This window comes from Schistocerca cancellata, chromosome 11, assembly GCF_023864275.1.
Source record: "Schistocerca cancellata isolate TAMUIC-IGC-003103 chromosome 11, iqSchCanc2.1, whole genome shotgun sequence".
Classification (NCBI taxonomy): domain Eukaryota; kingdom Metazoa; phylum Arthropoda; class Insecta; order Orthoptera; family Acrididae; genus Schistocerca; species Schistocerca cancellata.
In genome coordinates this window covers 67,236,244-67,253,906 of record NC_064636.1, presented here as the reverse complement: position 1 = coordinate 67,253,906, position 17,663 = coordinate 67,236,244, and the positions used below count along the sequence as shown (strand labels likewise).

The following is a 17,663-nucleotide window of genomic DNA, read 5'->3' as shown; positions in this document are numbered from 1 at the left end:
TATGTCCGCCCCAAATTCTGTATCATGTCAGTGACACTCCCTCCCCTATTTCTCGACAATACAAAATGTGCTGCTTTTCCCTGAACATTCTCGATGAAGTCCGTTAATTCTACCTGGTAATGATCCCACACTGCACAGCAGTATTCTAGAAGAGGGCGGACAACCGTAGTGTAGGCAGTCTCTCTAGTAGATCTGTTGCACCTTCAGCCAATAAAACGCTGTCTTTGGTTCTCCTCCCCTACAATATTTCCTATGCGTTCTTTCCAATTTATGTTGTTCGTAACGGTGATTCCTAGGTATTTAGTTCAATTTCCGGCCTTTAGATTTGATTTATTTAGCGTCTAACGGAAGTCTAACCGATTGCGTTTAGCACTCATGTGGATGACCTCACACTTTTCATTATTTAGGATCAATTGCCAATTAATACGAATTGTGAGCTCTGTGACAGGAAATCACGAATCAAGTCACTGGCCAGCCTGTGACGACATTCCATAACCACGCAATTTGACTACAAGCCGCTTGTGACATACAGTGTCAGATGTCTTCTGGAACTCTAGAAAGACGAAATCAATCAGAAATCCCTTGTCAATACCACTCAATACTTCTTGTGAATAAAAGCTAGTTGTGTTGACTGTGTGTTAATAGACCGTTCTCTCCGAGATAATTCATAATGTTCGAACACAATATATGTTCCAAAATCCTGCTGCAAATAGACGTTGGTAATATGGCCCTGTAAACTGATGCATTACTCCTACTGCGTTTCTTAAGTATTGGTGTGACCTGTGCCAGTTTCCAGTCTTTGGGTTACGAATCTTTCGTCACGGAGTTTCAACACTCAGTTTCGCTACGACAATCCTGTGTTCGCCGGCCGCGGTGGTCTAGTGGTTCTGGCGCTGCAGTCCGGAACCGCGGGACTGCTACGGTCGCAGGTTCGAATCCTGCCTCGGGCATGGGTGTGTGTGATGTCCTTAGGTTAGTTAGGTTTAAGTAGTTCTAAGTTCTAGTGGACTTATGACCTCAGCTGTTGAGTCCCATAGTGCTCAGAGCCAATCCTGTGTTCACTGATCTCAGTATATGTTTTGTTGCTCGTTATTATGGGAAAGTGGGTGTTTCGAGCAGGGACAATTTAAAATCAAACACAAAAATGGCAAAATGACATAATTAGGAACATATGGGAAACGGATAGATACAGACTTCAGACAGAACAACGCAAGGAATTCTAAAAACTTTTAAAATGAGAAATAACAGGGTACAAGCAGTTGTACTTCAAAGATTCAAAAGGCAAAATGACTACCAACAACAAACACAACTCTGTATTACTAGCAAAATGCTTCAACAACCTTCTAAAGTGCGAGGAACCAACACAAAGACAATCTTTCAGACAGCCTCTAAAGGAAATCCCGCCTTGAGAGCCATAGAACTGCATTAGACTGAACAATACAGTGGCCAGCCGAAAAACAACAGGGCGCCAGGAGAAGACGGGGTATTGGCTGAGATGTGAAAACTAGGAGGGAGCGGGCGGCTGAAACCTTTTACGAGGTTACGAAATACTGCTGGGAGAAAGGAGGAGTACCGGACGACTGGAAGCAAGCCACAATCCATCCGCCACGTAAGAAGGGGGACAGGACAGGCACACACATGTATCCAACTTCATTGTAGGACCTCTATTGGGTAAGGCAGAAGACCAATCAGAACGCACAACTGGGGTGTACCAAGCGGGATTGAGGAAAAATAGTTTTTGCCCAGAGGAAATTTCTAACTTGAAAAGAATTATCAGGATCAGAACAATATAGAACCACAACACAGTCGTTATATACAATGAGTTCAAAAAAAGCCTACGGTTGTGTAAACGGTCAGACAGTGTCCTTCACAGAGGAAGAAGTAGGCGCTGACAAAATCAGCAGACAATTAGTCAAACAGGCACTTACAGACGCAAGTTCAAAAGTTGAATTCGTAGGAGAAGTTTTTGAAGCCTTCACAACTGACACAGGGTTGGGCAGCGCGATGGGCTCTCACCGATTCTCTTCAGTTTGACCTCAGACAAGGACATGACAGGGAGGGACAGAGAACTACAAGAGGAAAACGTCGAAGGAATTCATCTAGAACAAGAAAGAGCATGATCTGACTTGAAATATCTGACAATATTTCTATGATTTCTAAGGACAAAACAGATGAAAAGATAATGATAGAAACACTGTAAAAAATTGCAGCTACAACCTGATTACAAATGTCGGAAGCGAAAACGGAGTACGTTGAACATGTACACAATAGAGAAAAATATATACAAACACAAAATAGAAACGTCAAAAGAGTTGATAAGCTTATGTGGGAGAATGGATACAATCAAATGGTTAGACAACATCACAAGTAAAGAAAGATCGAGGGAAATTGAATTAGCAAACAAACTCACCCAAAACCGATATAATAAAAAATCAGTATCATTCCAGGCAAAAATTTAACACCACGCAACAGTAATTACACCGAACGCACCATGCAGATCTAAATGCCTAACACCGAGTACAAGAAGTGAAGGAGAAGAACCGGAAATGCAGAAAGACTTCAGGGCCACAAAAGAACTAAACTAATAGCTTGACGAAGAGGAGAAATGAAGAGCTATAGGGAAATATAGGAACAGTCGCAGACACAATAAGAAAGAGGAGATGAAAGTGTTACGGTCATTGTACGAATGAGTACAGGGTATTGGAGAAAAATTTTAATCTCGTATTTCCTAATTAAAAAACATCACGAGGTGGCTGGAACATCCAAGGAAGGATATGACAAAACCGAACGTCACAGAAGACACCAGACAAGACAGGGAAAATTTCAGGCTACAGGTCAGTAGTGCAAAATTTCTTGTCCGACAACAAAACTCACAACCTAGGAGGCTGATGTCAAATGAACAGAGCCAGGCCGCCAGCCAATGCATAAAGAGATTCTGGGAAGAAGAAAAACGACGTACCATTGTCTTAGGTTCTAAGCTATCTATAAGTGATCAAATTCAATTATAAAAACATAGAAAACTTAAAGAGGTCATAAGCAGGAAATAAGGAGAAATAAACACAGAATTCCAAAAAGAAGCACTGCAGAGGTAAGGAAAATTCACAAAAAGTGACAAATGTTCAAACCGGTCACGAGAATTGAGTTACATATTTCAGTTCAAGTCCAAGTTTCATTATTTTCAGCGTTTTTGCAATTGGTTAGTGCTGTTCTGTGTCACTGTATTTCTGTTGCTACTGTCGCATTCTGTAGTACTCCGACAAATAAGAAATTCTGGAATCCATAACTAAACTTCATCTAGACAACTCAAGTACAAAAACAAAAAAAAAAACAAAAAATCCTAAAATGTAATAACAGTACACACTTAATGAAATGTCAGGAAAAATAACGCACCGTACAACAGAGACCTACAATTTACCTGTATAGGCCTGGCTGTCCTCTTAGTCTCCTGCCTAACCTCATCCTCATAAATCGTGCAGTTTGCGGAAAAATACAGCCAAATATTCGTGGGAATCAAGATTATAAATATGCGAGCTAACCGTTCCATTCACACCAATTATGCTGTTCTTTCGATTCCTGCCCGACCCCACTTTCGGAAATGATATATCTTATTGGGAAAGAAGTAGCTAAATATTTTATGAGAACCAAGTATGAAAAATACGATTGCTGCTTGATTCACTGGCATCAGTTTAAGCTGCGCGCTGAGGTTGCGGTGCTGCCTAACCATACTCTCGGAAATCGCGACATATTTACAGTTTACTTCAGGCACCGAGACAACCACAGATAACATTTAATGACGGGACACTTTCATCTTTCGCATCGAAGACCGATGACGTCACACACGACATCGCTGGTCAACGCTGACGGGTGGGATAGGACACTAGAATTGAACCAAAGTAGTACTTAATGCCTGAAATTCATATCTAGGCTGGTGGAAAATCTTCTAAAAATAAATTATGCCTTACGATAGGTCCATGGAGAACGCGTGTTTCAAGAAACCATGGCGATCTGCTAACGTTGTCGAGCATTATCCAAAAGATAGAATGAAGAAAGCACTTGGCATGGTAGCTTTGTAAAAATATTTATAATCTGCAGACGCCCGATCTTCCTGTAATTAAAAGATACATAAAATTAATCTTTCTCCTACAGAGACTGCCTTAGATAGATTCGTACGAATAAACCGCTCGACTGATTTGTAAAATTATATTATTCTTAATATAAGTGCTGTGTCTAAGATCTCCATATTTATTAGACATGCAGGAGTCGAGAATTAATGTTACGCATGCGCAGCAAAGTGCAGTCATTTCGGTGGCCGTGCTTTGGCAGACATCAGACGCTGGTCGGTGACTCGGCACAGACCGCTGCCGCTGCTCCGCGCTGTTGCCGCATTTCTCTGTCTCTGCAGACTCTGCTGGCAACGGGGACAGCAACAGCCGCCTTGCTCGCCTTTCGACTCAAACCGTTGCTGGGATGCGGCGTGGGCCGATGAGGAGAGCCGTGTATTGTCGACAACTGCGTCACGTCTTCATTTGTCTTGCTTACTCTAAGAGGGTACAGTTGATTGAACAATCATTTTTGAAAGGGCCTTAGTCCAAATTTTGACAAAATGAGTTAAGAGCGGTAACGGATCCTACACACATAGATACATTTTTTTTTTTTTTGTATGACAAGAGCTTTATTGTCGATACCTCAAATGTGTTACTGCGACTCGTTACAGCGGCATCATTTATGACAGGGCTTTACTCCTGAAACAGTGCCCTTTCAATGGTGATTGTATTAGCATGCCATCTACCGAATACTTAAAGCACTCTATCTTACCTTTCTCGTTCTGTAGTTGAGCCGTTGCTATTCCTGCAGAAGTGTTGTGAAATGTAAAAATGATTCCAAGTATTGTGTTGGAGAGTAGTGACAGTACCAAGAAAGAAATAAAGAAAGAAACGAAAACGTGATGTTGGAAAACATGAGCAGAACGCTGTAAGAACAGCCACAGTAGTTTGTCATGAGTACAGTAACCCTTTCAGCCATGTTCCTTTATACATTTTGAACACAGTAGTTACAATCAGATGTGGCTTCTAAACACACACATTCACGACCGATTCCAAAGTTCAGGAATTTTTGAAGGCTGTCGCCCTGTTTCCTGTATCTTTTTGTTTTTCGTGTTCTGTGCTGTGCTCTACGTTAATTCATCATTACTTGGACACGAATCAGGGTTGCATAGTCTCCTCAGACATAGATAGCGGTTGCACAGAATGTATTGTTACAGTAGAGCAATGCATGGCCGATGCGAGTCGACTACTTAAGTCGCATACGTGACGGTGCAGCAATAAATGCGCCGTGAGTGGCAGCGTTAGGCAAAGTGAGACGCGTACAGCGCGTGTCACGTGACACGGCACTACAGCGCGACACGAACGTGCCGCGCGGCTGCAGCGCATACTGCGACGCGTACACCACACCTCGCACGCGCCGGCTGGCGACGCTCTGCGCTGACAGAACCGAAGCGCGCGCAACCTGTTATCTTCCTCAAACGATTTTACAGACACTATTGACTGAAAATATTTGATTTTTGCCTTACTTGTATCGTTATGTATCAGCTTCGTGTCGAAGTGCCCATCATCTCGCTAATGACCATTCTTATTGTGATGTACACGGCCGGCCGGTGTGGCCGTGCGGTTCTAGGCGCTTCAGTTTGGAACCGTGTGACCGCTACGGTCGCAGGTTCGAATCCTGCCTCGGGCATGGATGTGTATGATGTCCTTAGGTTAGTTAGGTTTAAGTAGTTCTAAGTTCTAGGGGACTGATGACCACAGATGTTAAGTCCCATAGTGCTCAGAGCCATTTGAACCATTTGTGATGTACACGTTTAGTAAGACACTACGCAAAACTCAAAAAGTTTGCAACGAAAATTAGGGGTCGCTGTGATTTTGCGTTTGGTACGTATTACACCATACGTTGCTGCGTTTGAAATTTAGCTAACATGCTGAAATTTTGTTTACACTTGGGAGGAGGACTCTATCTGCCTCCGATCTCGAGAAAATGAATCCCATGTAACGCGCTCACTTCCGATCTCACGCCCGCGAGAATGAAATACTCGCAACATCTCTCATATCTCCTAAAGTGCTCGAGACATCGAAACGAAAGTTTGGCGAATGACAGCACACAAGGAGGAGAGTGTTTTGCCAACTCTTGAGCACACGGAACTTTCTTATCTATGGCGATATATCAGTACTTATACTTCCCTTTCTATTTATTTCACTCCAGTGACTGTAATTTTTTAAGAGTTATTGACAGCTAGCGAAACAAGAGCTTCCTAGTAGGAAAATAAACATGAAATTTCTTCTTGTATGTTACTGCAAACCGACACTATGAGGTTTTTCGTAAGCTATTGTTGCTCTGTGATTGCCAATTACTTGTTTAATGAGGCACTCCGTTTCGGAATTCTGTCGCAATAGCTACTGTGAGATGAGTTTGGCAAATTACACTGTGGCAAAGGACGTACAATTAAACCAGTCACCAAGAGAAATGTGGCCGTTACTCACAAACGGTAATGCTTCTTCGAATGAGAAAAGGTTTACAATTAACACAAAAATAGATTGCCAATTCTTTTGGAACTTTGGTGGAATTCCAGTAACCCATTGCATTTTTAACACTGAGCCACTGGAATGGAAACTTACCAAAGGATTTTATTCCTTCTCTTCATCGGAGTAGTACTAAGATAATGACGAGCGTCCCTTCAGGCGGAATGATAGGCACATGCCAGATACTGGTTACTTACGTACGGCTTACCAAACTGAACTTGAAACACCCACAAAGAATAAGAACAAACAATGGTGATGAAAAGAGACGACACAGGACAAGAAAGACACAGACAGAGACCAGAAGAAAGGAATTACACTACTGGCCATTGAAATTACTACACCACGAAGATGACGTGCTACAGACGCGAAATTTAACCGACAGGAAGAAGATGACGTGATATGCAAATGATTAGCTTTTCAGAGCATTCACACAAGGCTGGCGCCGGTGGCGACACCTACAACGTGCTGACATCAGAAAAGTTTCCAACCGATTTCTCATACACAAACAGCAGTTGACCGGCGTTGTCTGGTGAAACGTTGTTGTGATGTCTCGTGTAAGGAGGACTTTGATATCAAAGGTCGGACTGTAGCCTATCGCTATTGCGGTTTATCGTATCGCGACATTGCTGCTCGCGTTGGTAGAGATCCAATGACTGTTGGCACAATATGGAATCGGTGGGTTCAGGATGGTAATACGGAACGCCGTGCAGGATCGCAACGGCCTCGTATCACTAGCAGTCGAGATGACAGGCATCTTATCCGCACGGCTGTAACGGATCGTGCAGCCACGTCTCGATCCCTAAGTCAACAGATGGGGACCTCTGCAAGACAACAACCATCTGCACGAACAGTTCGACGACGTTCGCAGCAGCCCGGACTATCAGCTCGGAGAGCGTGGCTGCGGTTACCCTTGACTCTGCATCACAGTGCTGGTGTTCTCGACGACGAACTTAGGTGCACGAATGGCAAAACGTCATTTTTTTGGGATGAATCCATGTTCTGTTTACAGCATGGTCACATCGTGTTTGGCGACATCGCGGTGAACGCACATTGGAAGCGTGTATTCGTCATCGCCATACTGGCGTATCACCTGGCGTAATGGTATGGGGTGCCATTGGTTACACGTCTCAGTCACCTCTTTTTCGCATTGACGGCACTTTGAACAGTGGACGTTACATTGCAGACGTGTTACGACCCGTGGCTCTACCCTTCATTCGATCCCTGCGAAACCCTACATTTCAGCTGGATGATGTACGACCGCATGTTGCAGGTCCTGTACAGGCCTTTCTGGATACAGAAAATGTTCGACTGCTGCCCTGGCCAGCACATTCTCCAGATCTCTCACCAATTGAAAACGTCTGGTCAATGGTGGCCGAGCAACTGGCTCGTCACAATATTCCAGTCACTACTCTCGACGAACTGTGGTATCGCGTTGAAGCTGCATGGGCAGCTGTACCTGTACACGCCATCCAAACACTGTTTGACTCAATGCCCAGGCATACCAGGGCCACTTATTACGGCCGGAGGTGGTTCTTCTGGGTACTGGTTTCACAGGATCTATGTAACCAAATTGCGTGAAAATGTAATCACATGTCAGTTGTACTATAATATATTTGTCCAATGAATAGCCGTTTATCATCTGCATTTCTTCTTGGTGTAGCAATTCTAATAGCCAGTAGTGTAAAATCACACCGAGTGTAACATTGGACGGAAAGAAAAAGCCAACCACCAAGTAACGCACTAAAAAACCCAGTCTAAAACCGTAGGCCAGAGGCCAGACTCCACACAGAAAAAGGGGAAAACGCTTAGATCGAGCGATAAAAAAACCCTGCACAAATAAAACTCAAAACTAAATCTGCCATTGCAACATCGTCCGATAAAAGTGCAGGAAGCGTATCGGGCAGCGCAAATGTCAGCCCGAGCGGAGTTAAAAGCGGGCAGTCCGACAAGATGTGGACCACCGCCGAAGCAGACCCGCAGAGACATAAAAGTGGATCCTCGCGGTTCAGTAAACAGCTGTGCGTCCTCCTGGTGTGGCCCATGCAGAGCCGGCAGAGGACGACAGAGTCCTGGCGGGTCTCTCGCCACGCAGCGGTAGCCTCCTCGGTGGCCTGAAGTTTGTCGGGTGAAGGAAGGGCGCGCCATTCTTCACCCCAGCTGCGAGGTACCTTCTGCCGCAAAGCTGACCCGAGGTCACTCTCCGAAGGGCCGACCTTCGAGGCCGGTGCACCGACAGCCCGTTTGTCCAGCGCGTCGACACATCCGTTTCCCGGGATGCCGACAGGACCCGGGATCCACACAGAGACCACACAGTAGCAGCAATGGACAAGAGTATGGAGGGTTCCTGGATAGCCGTCACCAGTTGATAATGGCGTCGTTCTCGCCTTAAAGGCACTCTCGACTAAAATCAACTCGTCACGTCCAGTCTCAAAGGTAACTAAGGCTCACGACCGTTGCAGCGCGTATTTACATCAAACCTGATTTGCTGTCTCGTAGCGGCGCAGCTATCGCCACTCCTATGCGACTGGCAAGAAATTGGAACATACATCATTTTTCAGATGTATGAGACAGGCGAAATACCCCAGCCTTCAAGAAGAATATAATAATTCCAGTCCCAAAGAAAGCAGGTGTTGACAGATGTGAAAATTGCCGAACTAAAAGTTTAATAAGCCACGGCTGCAAAATACTAACACGAATTCTTTACAGACGAATGGAAAAGCTGGAAGAAGCCGACCTCGGGGAAGATCAGTTTGGATTCCGTAGAAATGTTGGAACACGTGAGGCAATACTGACCCTACGACTTATATTAGAGAATAGATTAAGGAAAGGCAAGCCTACGTTTCTAGCATTTGTGGACTTAGAGAAAGCTTTTGACAATGTTGACTGGGATACTCCCTTTCATATTCTGAAGATGGCAGGGGTAAAATATAGGGAGCGAAAGGCTATTTACAATTTGTACAGAAACCAGATGCCAGTTATAAGAGTCGAGGGACATGAAAGGGAAGCAGTCGTCAGGAAGGGAGTGAGACAGGGTTGAAGCCTGTCCCCGATGTTATTTAATCTGTATATTGAGCAAGCAGTAAAGAAATGCGAAGGGACATGTACAACATAAAAGCGTACAGGCCGACCTCGTCTGTTGACTGACAGACGCTGCCGACAGTCGAACAGTGTCGTAATGTGTAATAGGCAGACATCTATCCAGACCATCACACAGGAATTCCAAACTCCATCAGGATCCACTGCAAGCGCTATGACAGTTAGGCGGGAGGTGAGAAAACTTGGATTTCATGGTCGACCAGCTGCTTGTAAGCCACACATCAGGCCGGTAAGTACTAAACAAAGCCTCGCTTGGTGTAAGGAGTGTAAACACTGATGGATCAAACAGTGGAAAAGCTTTGTGTGGAGTGACGAATCACGGTACACAATGTGGCGATCTATTGGCAGGGTGTGGGTATGGAGAATGCCCGGTGAATGACATCTGCCAGCGTGTTTAGTGCCAACAGTAAAATTCGGAGCCAGTGGTGTTGTGGTGTGTCGTGTTTTACACGGAGGGGGCTTACACCCTTTGTTGTTACGCGTGGCACTATCACAGCACAGGCCTACATTGATGTTTTAAGCGTCTTCTTGCTTCCCACTGTTGAAGAGAAATTTGGGGATTGCGACTGTATCTTTCAACACGATCTAACTTCTGTTCATAATGCACGCCATGTGGCGGAGTGGTTCCACGACAATAACATCCCTGTAATGGACTGGCCTGCGTAGAGTCCTGACCTGAATCCTACAGAACACCTTTGGGATGTTTTGGAACGCCGACTTCGTGTCAGGTCTTTCCAAATGACATCGATACCTCTCCTCAGTACAGCACTCCCTGAAGAATGGGCTGCCATTCCCCAAGAAACCTTCCAGCAGCTGATTGAACGTGTGCCTGCGAGAGTGGAAGCTGTCATCAGGGCTAAGGGTGGGCCAACACCACACTGAATTCCAGCATTACTGATGGAGGGTGCCACGTACTTGTAAGTCATTCTCAGCCAGGTGCCCGGATACTTCTGATCACATGGTGTACATGGTGTGGAGACGTTTCGCCCCATGGTTACTTGTAGCACAAACACAAAATAGGGCGGGTATTCCGTGATGACCTACACGAGACAGACGTTCGATTATCAAACGAAGTTCACTCACCGAATGCGTCGCACACCCGCCTCCTCAAAAGTGGTTGGAGGCCATCGAGCACCGGGTCCTCACTCTCTGGAACAGCCGCCACAACCCTGTTTCAAACAATTATCCCTCCCACAGTAAACTAGATTTACAATTGTAGATGTTTACACAATGGCGTAAGTTCTTTGACTGTACTTCCAAGAGGACGTATTCCTACCTGAAAGATCGCTGCTTCTTTCGCCGCCTAATTCTTTACTGTGATCTCGATTTTATTTCCTGGTTTCCATAGGCCCCAGCTGCGTTTGCTGTAAATACGGCAGCTCCTAAGGTTTCTGATAACCTGTAGTTTAGAATTATCAAGAAGAAACTCTTCTACGTTCATCAGGTCACGTAAAGAAGATTTCGCTGCGACTGCGATCAGCAATTGCTGTAGAGGGACGCTTTGCGTTGTGCAGTTAACAATGAGCGTATAGGCGCGCTCTGCACTTGTTGCCGAGATACGAACTCTGCTGTACCTGTGTTGAAAGATTCCATCTGACCAACACAGATGGGGTGTATTTGAATATCCGTTCAGAATGGTTATACGCTTCAGTGGACAACTGCTGAGAAGAAACGGTCACTAAATCAGGATGATTAGAGTAGACAGTCTGGATGGAGATAAAGCAGAATTTTTGTCCCCAATAGTTCTCATGATGTAATTTACAACTGTAGAGAAAAACCTCAATTGCAGCCACACATTAACAAATACCTTGTCAGAAATGATCACGAAATGTAAGACATCTACCATTAATTATATTATGACAAGAGACTACGTAACTGATAGAAACCCGCGTTCTATTTGTGACCTGAAACTTGTAACGGAGGAATACGAATTTTTCATTTAACTGCCGTTGAAGTTGCATGTAATGTTACTCCGTGAAGACGGAGCTGTGACTGTTTGTGTGGTGGGGACGGGGAGGGGCGTTGGGGGGGGGGGGGGTCGCAAAATTCCCATCTTGAGAGACACACACACACGTCCGTGCGCGCACATGAGAGCGTGTGGTGTGCGCATGCGCGAGTTTGCGCGCTCAAATACAGTGTCAAAAATGAACTCATGAAACTTTTACGCAACCTGCTAACAAATAATTTACATTATTGCACATAGTGCCAACACTGACTAAACGCATTCTAGAGAAAACGCCTCACGGAACTATAGCACCAGCTGAGTGGCACTAAACGTACAAGGCAGTCATTGCCATCAACAGAATGTTTGTAAGTTTTGAAAAATATGGTTCAAATGGCTCTGAGCACTATGCGACTTAACTTCTGAGGTCATTAGTCGCCTAGAACTTCGAACTAATTAAACCCAACTAACCTAAGGACACCACACGCATCAATGCCCGAGGCAATATTCGAACCTGCGACCGTAGCGGTCGCTCGGCTCCAGACTGTAGCGTCTAGAACCGCACGGCCACTCCGGCCGGCTGTAAGTTTTGAACATTAACTCGACAGGCAGTAGATCATGAACGTAAAACTGACCAGGAACTTACTACGGAGCAGCGACACTGAAGACACACGCAGCCAGTTTTTTACTGTTCCAAGCCACTGACAACCAAAAGAAATACCATTTCAGTTATCATAGCGATTTTGCTTATGGGTGATCGCGAAGGAAATGACTGTCGCAGAAGCTACAGAACACGAGAAACTGCGTGCAGTTAGACCACGTATGTTTTTCATATATGTTGACATGTCTAATAAAGACGCAAAAATCTTAACATCCTAGAAGAACACCAACATCACACATTTTCGCCACTACCTATGAGCACGATCGCTATTGATTACGCGTCAGCCACGTCTTGTGCTACAAAAGTTGAGTATCTCTTACCTTTTCGCCGAGAGAATTTTCTGCTGGACGCTGGAAACCGAAAATAAAAGCTTCTGTTACAGAACTCTGTTATAGAATTCTGCAAGCTTCGAATTCGCGTCGTATGTAACTCTCGAGGGCAGCGCAACAAGACAAGTGTCGCTAACCGACAGCTGCTCGTATAAATACGCCATTCAGAGAGCAATTATTCGTCGCGGGAAAACGCTCAGAGAGTAAATAATACGTGGCGGGAAAAACAATCTCGCAGCGAATATTACTGAAAGATGCGCATCAATCGTACAGAATTTTGACATGAGCTAAAAATTCAATATATTAACTGAAGTAATGTATAGTTTTGTAAATAGCACCGCCGATTGCACTATCCCTCTGTTAACGTGTATGTTTACAGAAATAACCCTCCAAATTTTTCCAGCCATTGATATGACGCAATTTATACACACCAAAAAAAGTTTTGCATCACCTCGGTTCCGAGAGTTCCGGAACCTGTACAGAAAACTGGAATAGAGATCAACATAAACACCATTTCCGCCCGTTTTATTGCTCATGAAAACCACACATTGCATGTTGTACCACCATACAGCGAGACCTTCAGAGGTGGTGGTCCAGATTGCTGTGCAGACCGGTACCCAGTAGCACGTGCTCTTGCGCTGATGCATGCCTGTATTCGTTGTGGCAAACTATCCACATGTTCATCAAGCCACTGCCGATCCAGATTGTCCCACTCCTCAACGGTGATTCGGCGTACATCCCTCAGAGTGCTTGGTGGATCACGTCGTCCATAAACAGCCCTTTTCAATGTACCCCCGGCATGTTCGATAGAGTTCATATGTGGAGAACATGCTGGCCACTCTAGTCAAATGATGTAGTCATCCTGAAGGGAGTTATTCACAAGATGTGCACCATGGGGGCGCGAATTGTAGCACGTGAAGACGAATGCCTCGGCAATATGCTGCCGATATGGTTCCACTATAGGTCGGAGGATGGCATTCACGTATCGTACAGCCGTTACGGCGCCTTCCGTGACCACCAGCGGCGTACGTCGGCCCCACATAATGCCACCCCAAAACATCAGGGAACCTCCACCTTGCTGCACTCGCTGAACAGTGTGTCTAATTCGTTCAGCCTGACCGGGTTGCCTCCAAACACGTCTCCGACAATTGTGTGGTTGAAGGCATATGCGACACTCATCAGTGCAGAGAACGTGATACCAAACCTGAACGGTCCATTCGGCATGTTGTTGGGCCCATCTCTACCGCACTGCACGGTGTCGCGGTTGCAAAGATGGATCTCGCCAAGGACATCGCGAGTGAAGTTGCGCATCATGCAGCCTATTGCGCACAGTTTGAGTGGTTACACGACGTCCTGTGGCTGCAGGAAAAGCATTGTTCAACATGGTGGCGTTGCCTCAGGGTTCCTCCGAGCCATAATCCGTAGGTAGCGGTCACCCACTGCAGTAGTAGCCCTTGGCCGGCCTGAGCGAAGCATGTCATCGACAGTTCCTGTCTCTCTGTATCTCCTCCACGTCCGAACACATTGCTTTGGTTCATTCCGAGAGGCCTGGACACTTGCCTTGTTGAGAGCCCTTCCCGGCACAAGGTAACAATGTGGACGCTATCGAACCGCGGTGTTTACCGTCTAGGCATGGTTGAACTACAGACAACACGAGCCGTGTACCTTCTTCTTGATGGAATGTCTGTAACTAATCGGCTGTCGGCCCCCCCGACGTGTAATAGGCATGGTTGTTTACACCTTTGGGCGGATTTAGTCAAAAGGACTGTGTCTGTGATACAATATCCACAGTCAACGTCTATCTTCAGGAGTTCTGGGGATCGGGGCATGAGTTAGCAAAAACACATATTTTGCATGAAGAGGTTTGACTTGTCGTGAGCACTTCGTTCCGGCAGTTTTGAGGAAAATTAACTAATGACAATCATCGCAGCACAGCATAAAATTCGTTGTAAGACATATAAGTTGACAGAGGTAATTAATCCTGCCACCTTATACCACTAACAGATTAATATACTGACCCTGTGAAGATATAGGACACAGGTCAGGAGAAAGAAGAGTAAATAACTTAAATTTGAATACCATCGTAGTTGATATGTTACAGTCTCCAACCGGAGACATTCCAAAGCATGTTTAACCGATTTATTTTTCATAATGCGGTAATGCGGGGCCACAGTCATCATATATTTCCTTAAAGTCAGTACCGCCATTAGACTGTCGTTTATTTGCAAAATGGTATACTCAGTGATGAAACAAAGCAGTAGGCTTTACCAGAAATATCGACCCTTAGACAATGTGTCTAATAGTGTATATTAAATACGACAGTATGCCATCTTAGGCACTGAATAGCACTTAAAACACTTGATAATGGCACTTTGAAGCCGAAATTTATCTTGTAAGTGTAAATGTAACACCAGATAAACAACAGTCTAATATCGGTACTGACTTTAAAGAAAGGTTTAACAAATTTCAGCTCTTGTTTTTTTACAAGCAATGGCGACTATGGCGTTTGGCACATGGCGCACAGTACGACCTGAATGCGAGATAAATCATCTATCAGCAGCTGGAATTTGAGCGAACGCTACCACTTCATTACAAAGGAGACGAGAAGCCAAGGAAATGTGGGAGCACTAAACAATTATTAAGGATGCGAACTGCACTAGCGCAAAGGCGATAAAGCACCTCCACCTTAGTTAACGACACTTAAAGGAACAATACCGTGGTTCAGGTCGAAAAAAGACAATTTTCGGTTTTCATCATTTTTCGATGGATTTAGGTTTTATTTAAATAATCTGAAAAGGATTGTGCTGAAAAAAATTTTTTTCGAGCATTTTCCTACCACGTGTGTTCATGTGCCATGCCCACTTTTCTGTCACCCACTTTTCTGCATATATTTTAGATCTTTATATCCCCTACATTGCACGTTAGGATTTTTTTTTTTTACTTCCGAGTGTGTTGGCTATCCTTGGAATGCAACAGTCGGTGTTCTTTTGTTTCTGCTGTTTGTAAACACACTTTGAAACACGCGGTTAGTTTTGTTCAACTGTGATTGCGAGTAGTTGTTATAGAAAACTTGCAGGTGTACTATGGGCAGGCAATTAGGAGAAATAAAGAAAATCTGTAGGCAATGAAGAGAGATGTTTGGGCCACATTCTTCCGTAAGTCCTCTACTGAAGATAGGCCATGTCATGGATTGTGTCCATCAGGAGAAAGTTCGTGGTGCAAATACAATAGGGCTCAGGCAACTGGAGAATCTTATTCTCACCAGCATTCTCTTCCTGCTACTGTTATTACAGCAATTAAACTTATTTTCAGAGACTTGGCTCATCCTGACCTTCTAACGAAATGTCTGCAGGGGCAGACACAGAACCCAAATGAATGTTTCAACAGCTTAACTTGGAACCACCTTCCTAAAACTGTATTTGTAGGCATGCATACAATGAAACTAGGAGTTCATGATGCTGTTATTAAATTCAGTTGTGGTAATATTGGCAAATGTTGAGTACTGAAAAAGCTGGGAATTAATCCTGGTGAAAATATGATCACTGGATTGCAACATTGCGATAAAATGAGGATACCCAATGCAGACAGGTCTGCATCAAATATGGCCAAGAAAGCTAGACAGACATCCAGCAAGGTGAAAAAGAAGCTGGAAGACCTGCTAGAGGCCAACGAAGGGCCATCATATGCAGAAGGACAGTTTTGATTAACTGTAAATAACAAATTTCAAAAGTTTTTTCTTTAAAGTCAATATTCCGCAAACTAAAATTTTCAGTACATATGCCCCTTGTATCTGAAACTGTCATAGATAAATGAATGAAATTTTCAGAGACTCTGCATAACATAAAAAGCCACCTCTGGTACTACATTCATTAATATTTCCCCATTAGAAAGTTAACAAAAAAATATATTCTGCTGAAAAAACTTAATATTTTTTGTTAATAAATTTAAAAAGTATATCTTGAAGACTATAAAATGGATAAAGTAGATTTTAGCACAGATGACTCTATTAGCATCATGTAACATACAGTAAAAATATTAACGTCTTGCATCAAATAATTTATTTCAGAAATGGGTCAAATACTTGCCTAAATTAACATGGGTTAGATAGGCTGGTTGTGGTCCCCTTGAACAGAAAAACATTTTCGAAAGGCATTTCGTTCCATGAACTAGACAGCTGTGATTGAAATGGCAAATAAGCGTTCTGTCGAAAATAGAGGATAAATTCTCGCTTCCGTTTCCAACTGTCAGCTTCCACCAATGACGTCATACCTAAGTCAAGGTCGCTACTTGCAACGTTTAACTCCCCATCGCACCCCCGTCATAGTTAGTGGTAAGATGGGCCAGTGGATAGCGCGTCAAAAACTGAACACAGACCAAGCATGAAAACAGGGAAAGGCTGTACTGGACTGTGAAAAAAAAAGCAAAATAGAAAGAGTGAACGGTTGAAGAAAAAGCAGTGCAATACAGGGCAGCCTGAAACATTGATGGCGTCGTGCGAAGTCATCATGGTGAATGACTGTATGGTGCGAAAACTGGCAATTCACCCTGAATAACGAAAAGTGTGACGATAGAGCAGTCGAATCCAAGGGCCGTAAATTCAACAAAATACCTAGGAATTATAATTACAAACAGCTTAAATTGGAAAGAATACACACAAAATGTTGTGGGGAAGGCTAACCAAAGAGTGCGTTTCATTGGCAGGACACAAAATGTAACAGATCTACTAAAGAGACTGCCTACACTACGCTTGTCCGCCGTCTTTCAGAATAGTGTTGCCGGTGTGGGATCCTTACCAGAGAGAATTGACGGAGTACAGGTAAGTCCTAAAAGAACTAGGGACTCACGCCTCCTGAAAATGACGTAATAAAGGAGCGTGGAGTCAATAATTAGAGCGACACCAACTTGAAAATTCTAAAAGAGTGCATAGCAGGAGTGTGCAATGGTTTGTTATACGATGCCAGTCTCTGGACTGTAGACCACAACAACATCTGTTTTGGTGTTGCTTTCGGTACTACTGTTGTTGGTGCAGCTGCGTACTGTCGATTCTTTGAGTATTGCCATGT

The 17,663-nt window shown here is 44.2% G+C and overlaps 1 protein-coding gene across 1 annotated transcript in view; it reads left to right on the top strand.

The window, feature by feature from the left end:
- LOC126108207 (ankyrin-3-like) overlaps positions 1-17,663 on the top strand; it is a 413,426-nt gene that overhangs the window by 227,865 nt on the left and 167,898 nt on the right. The gene's annotated exons all lie outside the window — the stretch shown is intronic.